Source organism: Lactuca virosa, chromosome 3 (genome assembly GCF_052849685.1).
Source record: "Lactuca virosa cultivar CGN04683 chromosome 3, Lactuca_virosa_CGN04683_v6, whole genome shotgun sequence".
Taxonomy (NCBI): domain Eukaryota; kingdom Viridiplantae; phylum Streptophyta; class Magnoliopsida; order Asterales; family Asteraceae; genus Lactuca; species Lactuca virosa.
This window is the reverse complement of record NC_136428.1, coordinates 63,405,515-63,417,359: the sequence shown is the minus strand read 5'-3', so window position 1 is coordinate 63,417,359 and position 11,845 is coordinate 63,405,515.

Here is an 11,845-nt window from a genome sequence, read left to right as displayed (position 1 = left end):
TTGTAATAGTAATTCAAGCAAACACAACCAACATATATATAATTAAAAAAATTTACATCATTGTATGAATTACATGTTTACGAATCAATTACAATATGTTGATAAAATATGAAATAGTAGACGCCTTAGCGTCCCATCCTCAAAAGCACTTGATTACCTGTTTAATGATTTCCTGAGAATACAAGTTGTTTGAAAAAGTGTCAACACAAAGGTTGGTGAGTTCATAAGCTTTTGTTTGGTATTATTAAAAGCCTTTCGTTTGTAAAAGTAGTATTTGTGTTAGAAAAATCCAATATTTTCCTTAATGTGTAAATGTAGTCTTAAAACCCAAAGACCGAAATGTACAAGTAATTTGTCATATTTATAGTAAAACAATGCAAGTTTAAATCGACATAAACTCGTTAAATTTTAATGAAGTTCCCGTAAATTCCAATGTTTGCTAATACTTTATGTGAGTTTATTATAACCATACTATGACCAAGGTTGCCTAAAACGACGTTCTTCAGGCGTCGGAAATGTTATGACATTTGTCACCCCAGACCTATCGGTCTAACTGTTGCATGCAGTTTAGGTGTGGGTTTGTCAAACCCAATATAGATCTATACACAAGTATCACGCTCTCCCTCAAGGAGACTCTGGTTACAATACAAGACTTAATGGTAATTTGAAGTAAATGTCTCACAAAGTCATTAACGGAATTACGTGTTATGAAAATTTGGTACCGTATGGCCGTACCTTGCTTAATGAAAATATCCTTTGTATAAATGTACCCTTTTTAAATGTATGTGTTATGTAATGTATCATAAACTATACCTATTATAGTTTATCAACCAAGGGTAGTACGTGGTAATGTATGCAAACTATATTCAAAATAGTTTATTTAATGTTTGAATGTATCTATTGTACTTTGATTATAATCACTTGTTATTCTTTGTATTTTATATGACCAAATCCATTTGTAAACTGATGTGTGTCTAAATATTAAGACAAAATGTCATATATTGCAGTAACATATAATCACATAAAGATATACACCTTGCTCAACATGTTACAAGGTGATATGAAATTAACAGCAACTTTTCGTTAAAAACAGTTTCTGTTACCGTTCTTAGAAACTTTATAGAAAAATCATCAAAGCTCTAAATCCAAATCCGCAAATTTTGAGAGTTTGGAATATGAGTATAGTTTGTTCGTAAATTTTATCATGATTTTTAGTGATCTCTAACAGAGGTGAAAATGTTCATAATCACAGACTGGTCCGGGTTTGCCTCTTAAATGACAGGAAGTTTTGTAAAAATCACCATAAATTGTAAAAAAATCATATGGAGATGTGCAAGTAGCCATTTTAAAGCTAAGAGTTTGAACTACTTGCACCTGAAGCAGTTTTGAAAACTAAAATATTTAAGTTGACCAAAACAGTCCGTGATTAACGTCCATCTTTTCTGATGTAATCTGTTAGAAAAAGTTTAATTGTGTTCTTGATGATTTTACTTGTATTCCCACCTTAAAACTTAAGAAAAACATGTAAGTGTACGGGTATGAACTCACCTTATGTGGTTTCAGTAGATGAAAGTGAGAGAGAGGAAGTGTTCAACTCAAGAACACTAAGAAGATGTCTTGATGATTCGAGAATCTAACACCGAATAAGATGGAACTTGTGTAAGATATCAATGATTTGAGTAGAATGGAGTTTAATAATTATGTGAATGATGAAGATACTTACTAATTGAAGAAAGAAATCCCTGGAGAAAGCCTTGAAGTTCTTGAAGTTAAGAGAAAAGATGAGAGAATTTTGGAGAGTGTTCTTGGTTGCTAAGTGTAGAATGAAAGAGTTTTATGGAGAATGAGGAGAGAGGATCAATCCTCCAGCTCTTAGAACGTGGGAAGAGCTGGAGATTGGCTGTAAAGGTCCACTAAGGAGACAAGGGATAGTGGGAAAGAGTGGCTAATCATAGAGTGAGGTGGTAGTGGTTTGCTTTTGCCATAAATTAAGGAAAAACAAATATTCCCTCAATAATTAGTTCAATCACCAATTCTTTTAATATATTTTATAAAAACCCTGGAGATTTATATATTTTGGGGCCTTAGTTTATAAAATAAAGTTTTGGGTGAAAATCCCACGTTAAAATAATGAAAAACGGAGTTAAAACGAAGTCGTAGTCGAAAAACCGGTAAATCGCTTCGGACTTCGGACCCTCGGACCTTCGCTTCGGACCTTCGGACCTTCGGACCCTCGCTTCGGACCTTCGGACCTTCGGACCCTCGCTTCGGACCTTCGGACCCTCGCTTCGGATGCGAGGCTTCGGATGCGAGGCTTCGGTCCAGAAGCTTCGGTTTCGGATCCTTAAAGCTATTTTACTCGTTTTTACCCCGTTTCAAGCGATTTTTGACCCGGTCAAGGGTCGAGATGACCCAAATGATTACAAAAAGTTAAAGTAACTTTTGAGAGAGATTTGGGAGAGATTTCAAATAGAAAGAGATAGAGTGAAAACGATTTAGAGAGGTTTCGTTTGTGATTAATTTGAGTGTCCGGCTTCACAACGCAAGGTTCGTAAACCCCATTAAACCGTGTTTTAGTGTCTTACACAATCCCGATGATTGTGTAATAGTGTTTTATCGCTTTGGTTCGTTGTTTAGCACTTGTTAAGGCTAAGGAAAATCAAACACATGAACTTTCCAAATGATGATTTCTCATTAAAATAGCGAATTGTATAGTGATTACATAACGTAAACCCTAGCATACAAGGGTTATTGGAGTTGAGCGGTTTGACTTGTTGACTTTGAATTGACCGAAATTTGACGGTTGTCACATCATCCCCCCGTTAAAAGGAATTTCGTCCCGAAATTTTCATTTTGACTGGGATTTCAAGAGTTTGGGAAGAGATGTGGATACTTTTGTTTCATCTGATCCTCGCGTTCCCAGGTGAATTCGGGTCCTCGTTTAGCGTTCCAACGTACCTTCACGATGGGAATACGACTTTGTTTCGTTCGTTTGATTTCCCGATCCATGATTTCGACTGGTTCCTCCACGAAGTGGAGATTTTCGTTAACTTTGATTTCGTCGAGTGGTATTACGAGTGTCTCATCAGACAAACACTTCTTTAGGTTCGACACGTGAAATGTGGGATGTACTTTGTCGAGTTCCTGAGGTAATCGAAGTTTGTATGCTACTGGCCCAATCGTAGCAAGGATTTCGAATGGCCCGATGTACCTTGGATTTAGTTTCCCGCGTTTGCCGAATCGTATCATTCCTTTCCAAGGGGAAACTTTTAGTAGTACTCTATCACCCACCTGGAATTCCAAGGGTTTGCGTCGTTTGTCTGCGTAACTCTTTTGCCGATCGCGAGACGCTTTCAGTCTCTCTCGAATTTGAATGATCTTTTCTGTAGTTTCCCTTATGATTTCAGGGCCAGTGAGGGTGCTATTAGAGACTTGCCCTCTAGCTAGCTGTGTATCCCCCACCTCAGCCCAACACAGGGGTGATCTGCATTTGCGACCGTAAAGAGCTTCGAATGGAGCGACTTTGATGCTAGTATGATAGCTGTTATTGTAGGAGAATTCGATAAGCAGTAGATGGGTATCCCATGCTTTACCGAAGTCTATCACACAAGCTCTTAACATGTCTTCCAATGTTTGAATGGTTCGTTCGCTCTGTCCGTCGGTTTGTGGGTGGTAGGCCGTACTCATGTCAAGCCTAGTTCCCAATGATTTTTGTAGGGACTGCCAAAACCGTGAGGTAAATCTACTATCTCTATCGGAGATAATGGATATCGGCACACCATGGAGTCGTACAATCTCTCTGATGTACGTTCTAGTCAGCTTCTCCATCTTGTCGGTTTCTTTCATTGGTAGGAAGTGTGCTGATTTGGTCAATCTGTCTACAATTACCCATATTGTGTCAAGCCCGCCCGATGTCTTAGGCAGCTTGGTTATGAAGTCCATGGTTATTCGTTCCCACTTCCACTCAGGTATATCCGGCTGTTGTAATAGCCCGGATGGTTTCTGGTATTCGATTTTGACCTTAGCGCAAGTCAGGCACTTGCTCACATAGGTAGCAATCTCAGCTTTCATGTTCGGCCACCAGTATAATCTCTTGAGGTCCAGATACATCTTATCCGACCCGGGATGGATGGAGTATCGAGTCTTGTGTGCTTCATTCATGACGACATCTCGGAGTCCACCGAACTTCGGTGTCCAAATCCGGTTCATGATATAACGTGCTCCATCATCCTTGACTTCTAAGTTTTTATCCATTCCCCTTAATGTCTCTCCTGCCACCTTTTCTGGTTTCAAAGCTTCCAGTTGAGCTTCCTTGATTTGTATGGTCAGGTGGGAATGGATTGTCATTGTTAAGGATTTTACTCGGCGGCCCGAGTACTCCTTCCTGCTTAGAGCATCGGCCACTACATTGGCCTTGCCCGGATGATAACGAATTTCGCACTCGTAGTCATTCAGCAACTCTACCCATCTCCTCTGTCGCATGTTGAGCTCTTTCTGATTGAGGATATGCTGAAGACTTTTGTGATCAGTGAAGATAGTGCATTTCGTGCCGTAGAGGTAGTGTCTCCAGATCTTCAAAGCGAGTACCACTGCTCCTAATTCCAGGTCGTGCATAGTATAATTAACCTCGTGCGTCTTAAGCTGTCTTGATGCATACGCGATAACCTTCCCTCTCTGCATGAGCACACATCCGAGGCCTTGATTCGAAGCATCACAGTACACTACGAAGTCCTCGGTTCCCTCTGGGAGAGACAAGATCGGTGCGCTGCATAGGGCTTGTTTTAACGTTTGGAAAGCAGTTTCTTGTTTATTTTCCCACTTGAATATCACACCTTTCTGCGTCAAGGTGGTGAGTGGTTTCGCAATCTTGGAGTAGTTTTGTATAAATCTTCGGTAGTAGCCAACAAGCCCAAGGAATTGTCGAATTTCGGTTGGCGTCTTGGGTGCTGACCAATTCTCGATTGCCTTGATCTTGGAGGGATCCACATGTATGCCTTTCTCACTTACCACATGTCCAAGAAAATCCACTTCTCTAATCCAGAATTCACACTTAGAGAACTTTGCATAAAGCTTCTCCGCTCTTAGTGTCTCTAGCACTTGGCGTAGATGTAGGCGATGCTCTTCTTCGCTTCGCGAGTAGATCAAGATTTCGTCGATGAATACGATTACAAACTTGTCTAGGTAGGGTCGACACACTCTATTCATTAGGTCCATGAATACCGCAGGTGCGTTTGTTAAACCGAAGGACATCACCACAAACTCGTAGTGCCCATAGCGAGTTCTGAATGCAGTTTTGGGAATATCTTCTTCTTGAACTCGTAGCTGATGGTAGCCTGACCTTAGGTCGATTTTTGAGAAGAAATTTGCTCCTTGGAGTTGGTCGAAAAGGTCGTCGATTCGGGGTAGAGGATATCGGTTTTTGATGGTGAGTTTGTTTAGTTCCCGATAGTCGATGCACATGCGAAAGGATCCGTCCTTCTTCTTTACAAAAAGGACTGGTGCTCCCCAAGGTGAGAAGCTTGGTCTGATGAACCCTTTGCTCAAAAGCTCGGTCAACTGACTGGACAACTCCTGCATTTCTGATGGTGCGAGGCGGTATGGAGCTCTGGCTACGGGGGTAGCTCCGGGTATTAAGTCAATTCTGAAATCGACTTGTCGTGCGAGTGGTACACCAGGAAGATCCTCTGGGAACACATCCGGGAAGTTACACACTTCGGGGATGTCTTTGATGTCTTTCACGTCTTGTTTCTTGTCTACTACATGGGCTAAGAAGGCGTGGTACTCCTTCCGGAGATACTTTTGGGCTTTGATGCATGAGATGATTTGTAAATTCTCACTAGGTTTGTCACCATAGATGAGAAGGGTTTCGTCATTTGGTAGATTGAGGCGAACGGCCCTTTCGTAACATAGAATGTCGGCACGGTGAGGAACTAACCAATCCATCCCGATGATTACGTCGAAGCTTTTTATGGTGACTGGCATCAGGTCAATTTTAAATGTATGGTTGTCTATAGTGAGAGTACATTCTGAGTATATATCGCTAGTGCGTTCTACTTTCCCATTTGCCATTTCTACTACATAAGTATCCTTTAGTGATTGGGGATTTTGTTCAAGTAAATGTTTATATTGGTGGCTCACGAAACTCCTCTCCGCTCCACTATCGAATAGTACGCATGCATAAGAGTTATTGAGGAGAAACGTACCGGTAACCACCGTGGGATCCTCGACTGCTTCCCCATGTCCTATTGCCAGGACTCTTCCTACTCCACCAGCATTAGGGGCTTGTGCTTTGGGGCAGTCTCTTTTGAAGTGACCTGCGTCTCCACAGTTGTAGCAGGTCCGGGTTGCCCCCGTACTGGCGACTTGGTTGATTGGTTGAGCCGGCGCTTTACAGAAACGAGCAGTGTGCCCCTTCCTGTCGCAGTTGTTACAGTGCATCTCCCTACAAGCACCATTATGGTGAAAGTTGCACTTGTTGCACTTAGGTAGTTTTCCCGCATATGGCTTCGGTGGTGCTGGAGTGGTAGCAGTAGTGACAGTATTAGTGGCAGCATGGACAGCAACAATTTGTTGCTTCTTAGCGGGGTCCTGTGCTGGTTGGCTCTTCTTTTCGTTCCAGAACTTCCTTTTGTTGTTTCCTCCTTTTGATTTATTAGTGGTGGTGGTTGTAGTATTATGACCGGCTCGGTGGTCAACAAGTTGTTGTGCCAGCTCCCTGGCACTGTCAAAAGTAGTTGGCCTTGAAGCCAGGACACTACTTTGCACGTGGAGAGACAGTCCCCAAAGGTATCGCTCCACCTTTTTCTCCTCCGGAGTAACCATTGTTGGGCAGAGGAGAGCCAATTCATTGAATCGGGTGGTGTAGGTTTCAAGGTCAGAGCCCGTCATCCTGAGGTTCCAAAGTTCTTGTTCCAGCTTTTGAATTTCACCTCTCGGGCAGTACTCCTTCATCATCAACGCTTTTAGTTCTGCCCAGGTTATGGAGCTAGCCACTTCGAGAGTAAGTGACTTAATCCGGCAGTTCCACCAAGTAAGGTCCCGGCCGGTGAAGGTGAAGGCTGCGAACTTAACTTTGCTCGCTTCGGGGCAAGAGCACACCTGAAAGACTACTTCGGTCTTTTCAAACCATTGCATCAAAGCGATGACTCCCCCGCTTCCATTGAAGTTGTCGGGTTTGCCATTTGTGAAGTCTTTGTATGAACACTCTTTTGCACGCCACGTACTGTCTCCGTGGTTAGAGTGTGTAGCTCCCGATCCCGAACCACCAGCTCCGTTGGTCCCTATCTGCGACATTGCGGCCGCTACGGCTGCTGTTACTGCAGCCTGGAACATCGCGGGATCAAACTGTGGAGGCGGCGGCGGAGGAGGTGTTGCTGTGTTGCTGGAAGGTCTTGGTCTTATCCTTGGCGGCATGATTCTGGCATAAGTCGTAAACCAATGTACTTTTAGTAAAAGTGTATTTATAGGGAGAGAAATCTTTTATACATAAAGTATATTATTACGTTGTTTTCCGGTATGTTTACGATACATACGATTTTATACTTTTTATTGACCCAATACATTGGGTTATGAGGTAAAATGAAAGTATAAAATATTTTTATTATAGTAACACAAAATACTCCTATAGTATTTGTAAATGTTTAGTTTTGAGTTCTTAAAGTATCCTTTGTAGTATGTTATTAGGTTTGTTAGATTTGTTGTCCATCCTGACCATCCCCCGGTATATGCAAGTCAATTCCCGGACAGATATAGTTGATCAGGCTATATCCTTCCCAGACTTGATTTACATATACCAAGGCATACCCATAATGTACAACTCCTCTTCTTTTATTTTATGTTTTTCTAGTTATGACACTATGTGAGCATGTATGCATGTATTTATACTTTTAATAAAAAAAAAATCATTTATTTTCTAAAAGTATATTTATTTGAAAAATGCACAAATCAGAGACTATTAGTCCCAATTGTGTTTATAGTTTGTATATCTTATGTGGTTTGATATACTTAATTCACTATAAACTGCGCTCTGATACCAATCTGTCACACCCCCAAACCAAGGATGGCGGAAACGTCCGGGGGTGGAGGACTTCATGTATAGTATCATAACAGCAATTGTAATAGTAATTCAAGCAAACACAACCAACATATATATAATTAAAAAAATTTACATCATTGTATGAATTACATGTTTACGAATCAATTACAATATGTTGATAAAATATGAAATAGTAGACGCCTTAGCGTCCCATCCTCAAAAGCACTTGATTACCTGTTTAATGATTTCCTGAGAATACAAGTTGTTTGAAAAAGTGTCAACACAAAGGTTGGTGAGTTCATAAGCTTTTGTTTGGTATTATTAAAAGCCTTTCGTTTGTAAAAGTAGTATTTGTGTTAGAAAAATCCAATATTTTCCGTAATGTGTAAATGTAGTCTTAAAACCCAAAGACCGAAATGTACAAGTAATTTGTCATATTTATAGTAAAACAATGCAAGTTTAAATCGACATAAACTCGTTAAATTTTAATGAAGTTCCCGTAAATTCCAATGTTTGTTAATACTTTATGTGAGTTTATTATAACCATACTATGACCAAGGTTGCCTAAAACGACGTTCTTCAGGCGTCGGAAATGTTATGACATTTGTCACCCCAGACCTATCGGTCTAACTGTTGCATGCAGTTTAGGTGTGGGTTTGTCAAACCCAATATAGATCTATACACAAGTATCACGCTCTGCCTCAAGGAGACTCTGGTTACAATACAGGACTTAATGGTAATTTGAAGTAAATGTCTCACAAAGTCATTAACGGAATTACGTGTTATGAAAATTTGGTACCGTATGGCCGTACCTTGCTTAATGAAAATATCCTTTGTATAAATGTACCCTTTTTAAATGTATGTGTTATGTAATGTATCATAAACTATACCTATTATAGTTTATCAACCAAGGGTAGTACGTGGTAATGTATGCAAACTATATTCAAAATAGTTTATTTAATGTTTGAATGTATCTATTGTACTTTGATTATAATCACTTGTTATTCTTTGTATTTTATATGACCAAATCCATTTGTAAACTGATGTGTGTCTAAATATTAAGACAAAATGTCATATATTGCAGTAACATATAATCACATAAAGATATACACCTTGCTCAACATGTTACAAGGTGATATGAAATTAACAGCAACTTTTCGTTAAAAACAGTTTCTGTTACCGTTCTTAGAAAATTTATAGAAAAATCATCAAAGCTCTAAATCCAAATCCGCAAATTTTGAGAGTTTGGAATATGAGTATAGTTTGTTCGTAAATTTTATCATGATTTTTAGTGATCTCTAACAGAGGTGAAAATGTTCATAATCACAGACTGGTCCGGGTTTGCCTCTGAAATGACAGGCAGTTTTGTAAAAATCACCATAAATTGTAAATAAATCATATGGAGATGTGCAAGTAGCCATTTTAAAGCTAAGAGTTTGAACTACTTGCACCTGAAACAGTTTTGAAAACTAAAATATTTAAGTTGACCAAAACAGTCCGTGATTAACGTCCATCTTTTCTGATGTAATCTGTTAGAAAAAGTTTAATTGTGTTCTTGATAATTTTACTTGTATTCCCCCCTTAAAACTTAAGAAAAACATGTAAGTGTACGGGTATGAACTCACCTTATGTGGCTTCAGTAGATGAAAGTGAGAGAGAGGAAGTGTTCAACTCAAGAACACTAAGAAGATGTCTTGATGATTCGAGAATCTAACACCGAATAAGATGGAACTTGTGTAAGATATCAATGATTTGAGTAGAATGGAGTTTAATAATTATGTGAATGATGAAGATACTTACTAATTGAAGAAAGAAATCCCTGGAGAAAGCCTTGAAGTTCTTGAAGTTAAGAGAAAAGATGAGAGAATTTTGGAGAGTGTTCTTGGTTGCTAAGTGTAGAATGAAAGAGTTTTATGGAGAATGAGGAGAGAGGATCAATCCTCCAGCTCTTAGAACGTGGGAAGAGCTGGAGATTGGCTGTAAAGGTCCACTAAGGAGACAAGGGGTAGTGGGAAAGAGTGGCTAATCATAGAGTGAGGTGGTAGTGGTTTGCTTTTGCCATAAATTAAGGTAAAACAAATATTCCCTCAATAATTAGTTCAATCACCAATTCTTTTAATATATTTTATAAAAACCCTGGAGATTTATATATTTTGGGGCCTTAGTTTATAAAATAAAGTTTTGGGTGAAAATCCCACGTTAAAATAATGAAAAACGGAGTTAAAACGAAGTCGTAGTCGAAAAACCGGTAAATCGCTTCGGACTTCGGACCCTCGGACCTTCGCTTCGGACCTTCGGACCCTCGCTTCGGACCTTCGGACCTTCGGACCCTCGCTTCGGACCTTCGGACCCTCGCTTCGGATGCGAGGCTTCGGATGCGAGGCTTCGGTCCAGAAGCTTCGGTTTCGGATCCTTAAAGCTATTTTACTCGTTTTTACCCCGTTTCAAGCGATTTTTGACCCGGTCAAGGGTCGAGATGACCCAAATGATTACAAAAAGTTAAAGTAACTTTTGAGAGAGATTTGGGAGAGATTTCAAATAGAAAGAGATAGAGTGAAAACGATTTAGAGAGGTTTCGTTTGTGATTAATTTGAGTGTCCGGCTTCACAACGCAAGGTTCGTAAACCCCATTAAACCGTGTTTTAGTGTCTTACACAATCCCGATGATTGTGTAATAGTGTTTTATCGCTTTGGTTCGTTGTTTAGCACTTGTTAAGGCTAAGGAAAATCAAACACATGAACTTTCCAAATGATGATTTCTCATTAAAATAGCGAATTGTATAGTGATTACATAACGTAAACCCTAGCATACAAGGGTTATTGGAGTTGAGCGGTTTGACTTGTTGACTTTGAATTGACCGAAATTTGACGGTTGTCACAGTAAGTCATATTCATTAGGAAAGCTTGGTTTAGGAAGATCATTGTTGTCTAAACCAGACATCAACAATGGGAGAAATTCACGTAAAGTTGATTTAAGTCCTTAATATAACACCCAATATGATATATTAAGGCTAGGACCCAACAAACTATTTTATAACTTGGAAGAGGGATGCCGTAATCCAAGCTATAAAATATTTGAAGGTAGGTGAATGACGATTCACCAATTTCCACCAAGATAAACGAAATGTATTATTAGGTTTTAATTGGTTTTGAAACTCCTAGATTCTTTTGAGATTCATTGAACTTTTCAATGGCATGTTTCAATCTCGAGTGTGCCCTTCAGGTTTTGTGACTGGGATGCCGAGGATCACAAAACAAGGTGTGAAGTAACCATGCAAATATACTTGGTACCCTTAATATTTACCCCTCAATCGATGTGCCGGTTAACCACACACGCTCCAACGATACTATGATAAACATTAAGTTACCCTTTGCCTACCTTGTTAAGTCCAAGTTAGTGTGCCGGTTAACCACACACGCTCCACTAACAGCTTAACACAAAGTGCAAAGTGTAATTTCATGGATTAGCACCTTATTCACATTTTCCAAAGTAACTAAGATTGAGAATTTATAAGTGTTTAGTTACTTAGTATTTATCATTATACTTATAATGAAGGGAGAATTATAGTCCTTGTCCTACCTGTTCGGCTAACGACCCTCCACCGGTCAAGGAAGCGGTGAGTGAGAGTGGACACCCATTAAACTGCCATTTTATAGGCAGTAACCTTATACCCCCCCTTATAGACCGGCTTCGTGAATGAGGCCTACTAATGGTAAGACGACTTGCTCTTATACATATAATATATTAAACTTTTAATATTATAATAGTATAAGGGTGTATTTTAGACATTTAAAATACTTGGTGGTTTA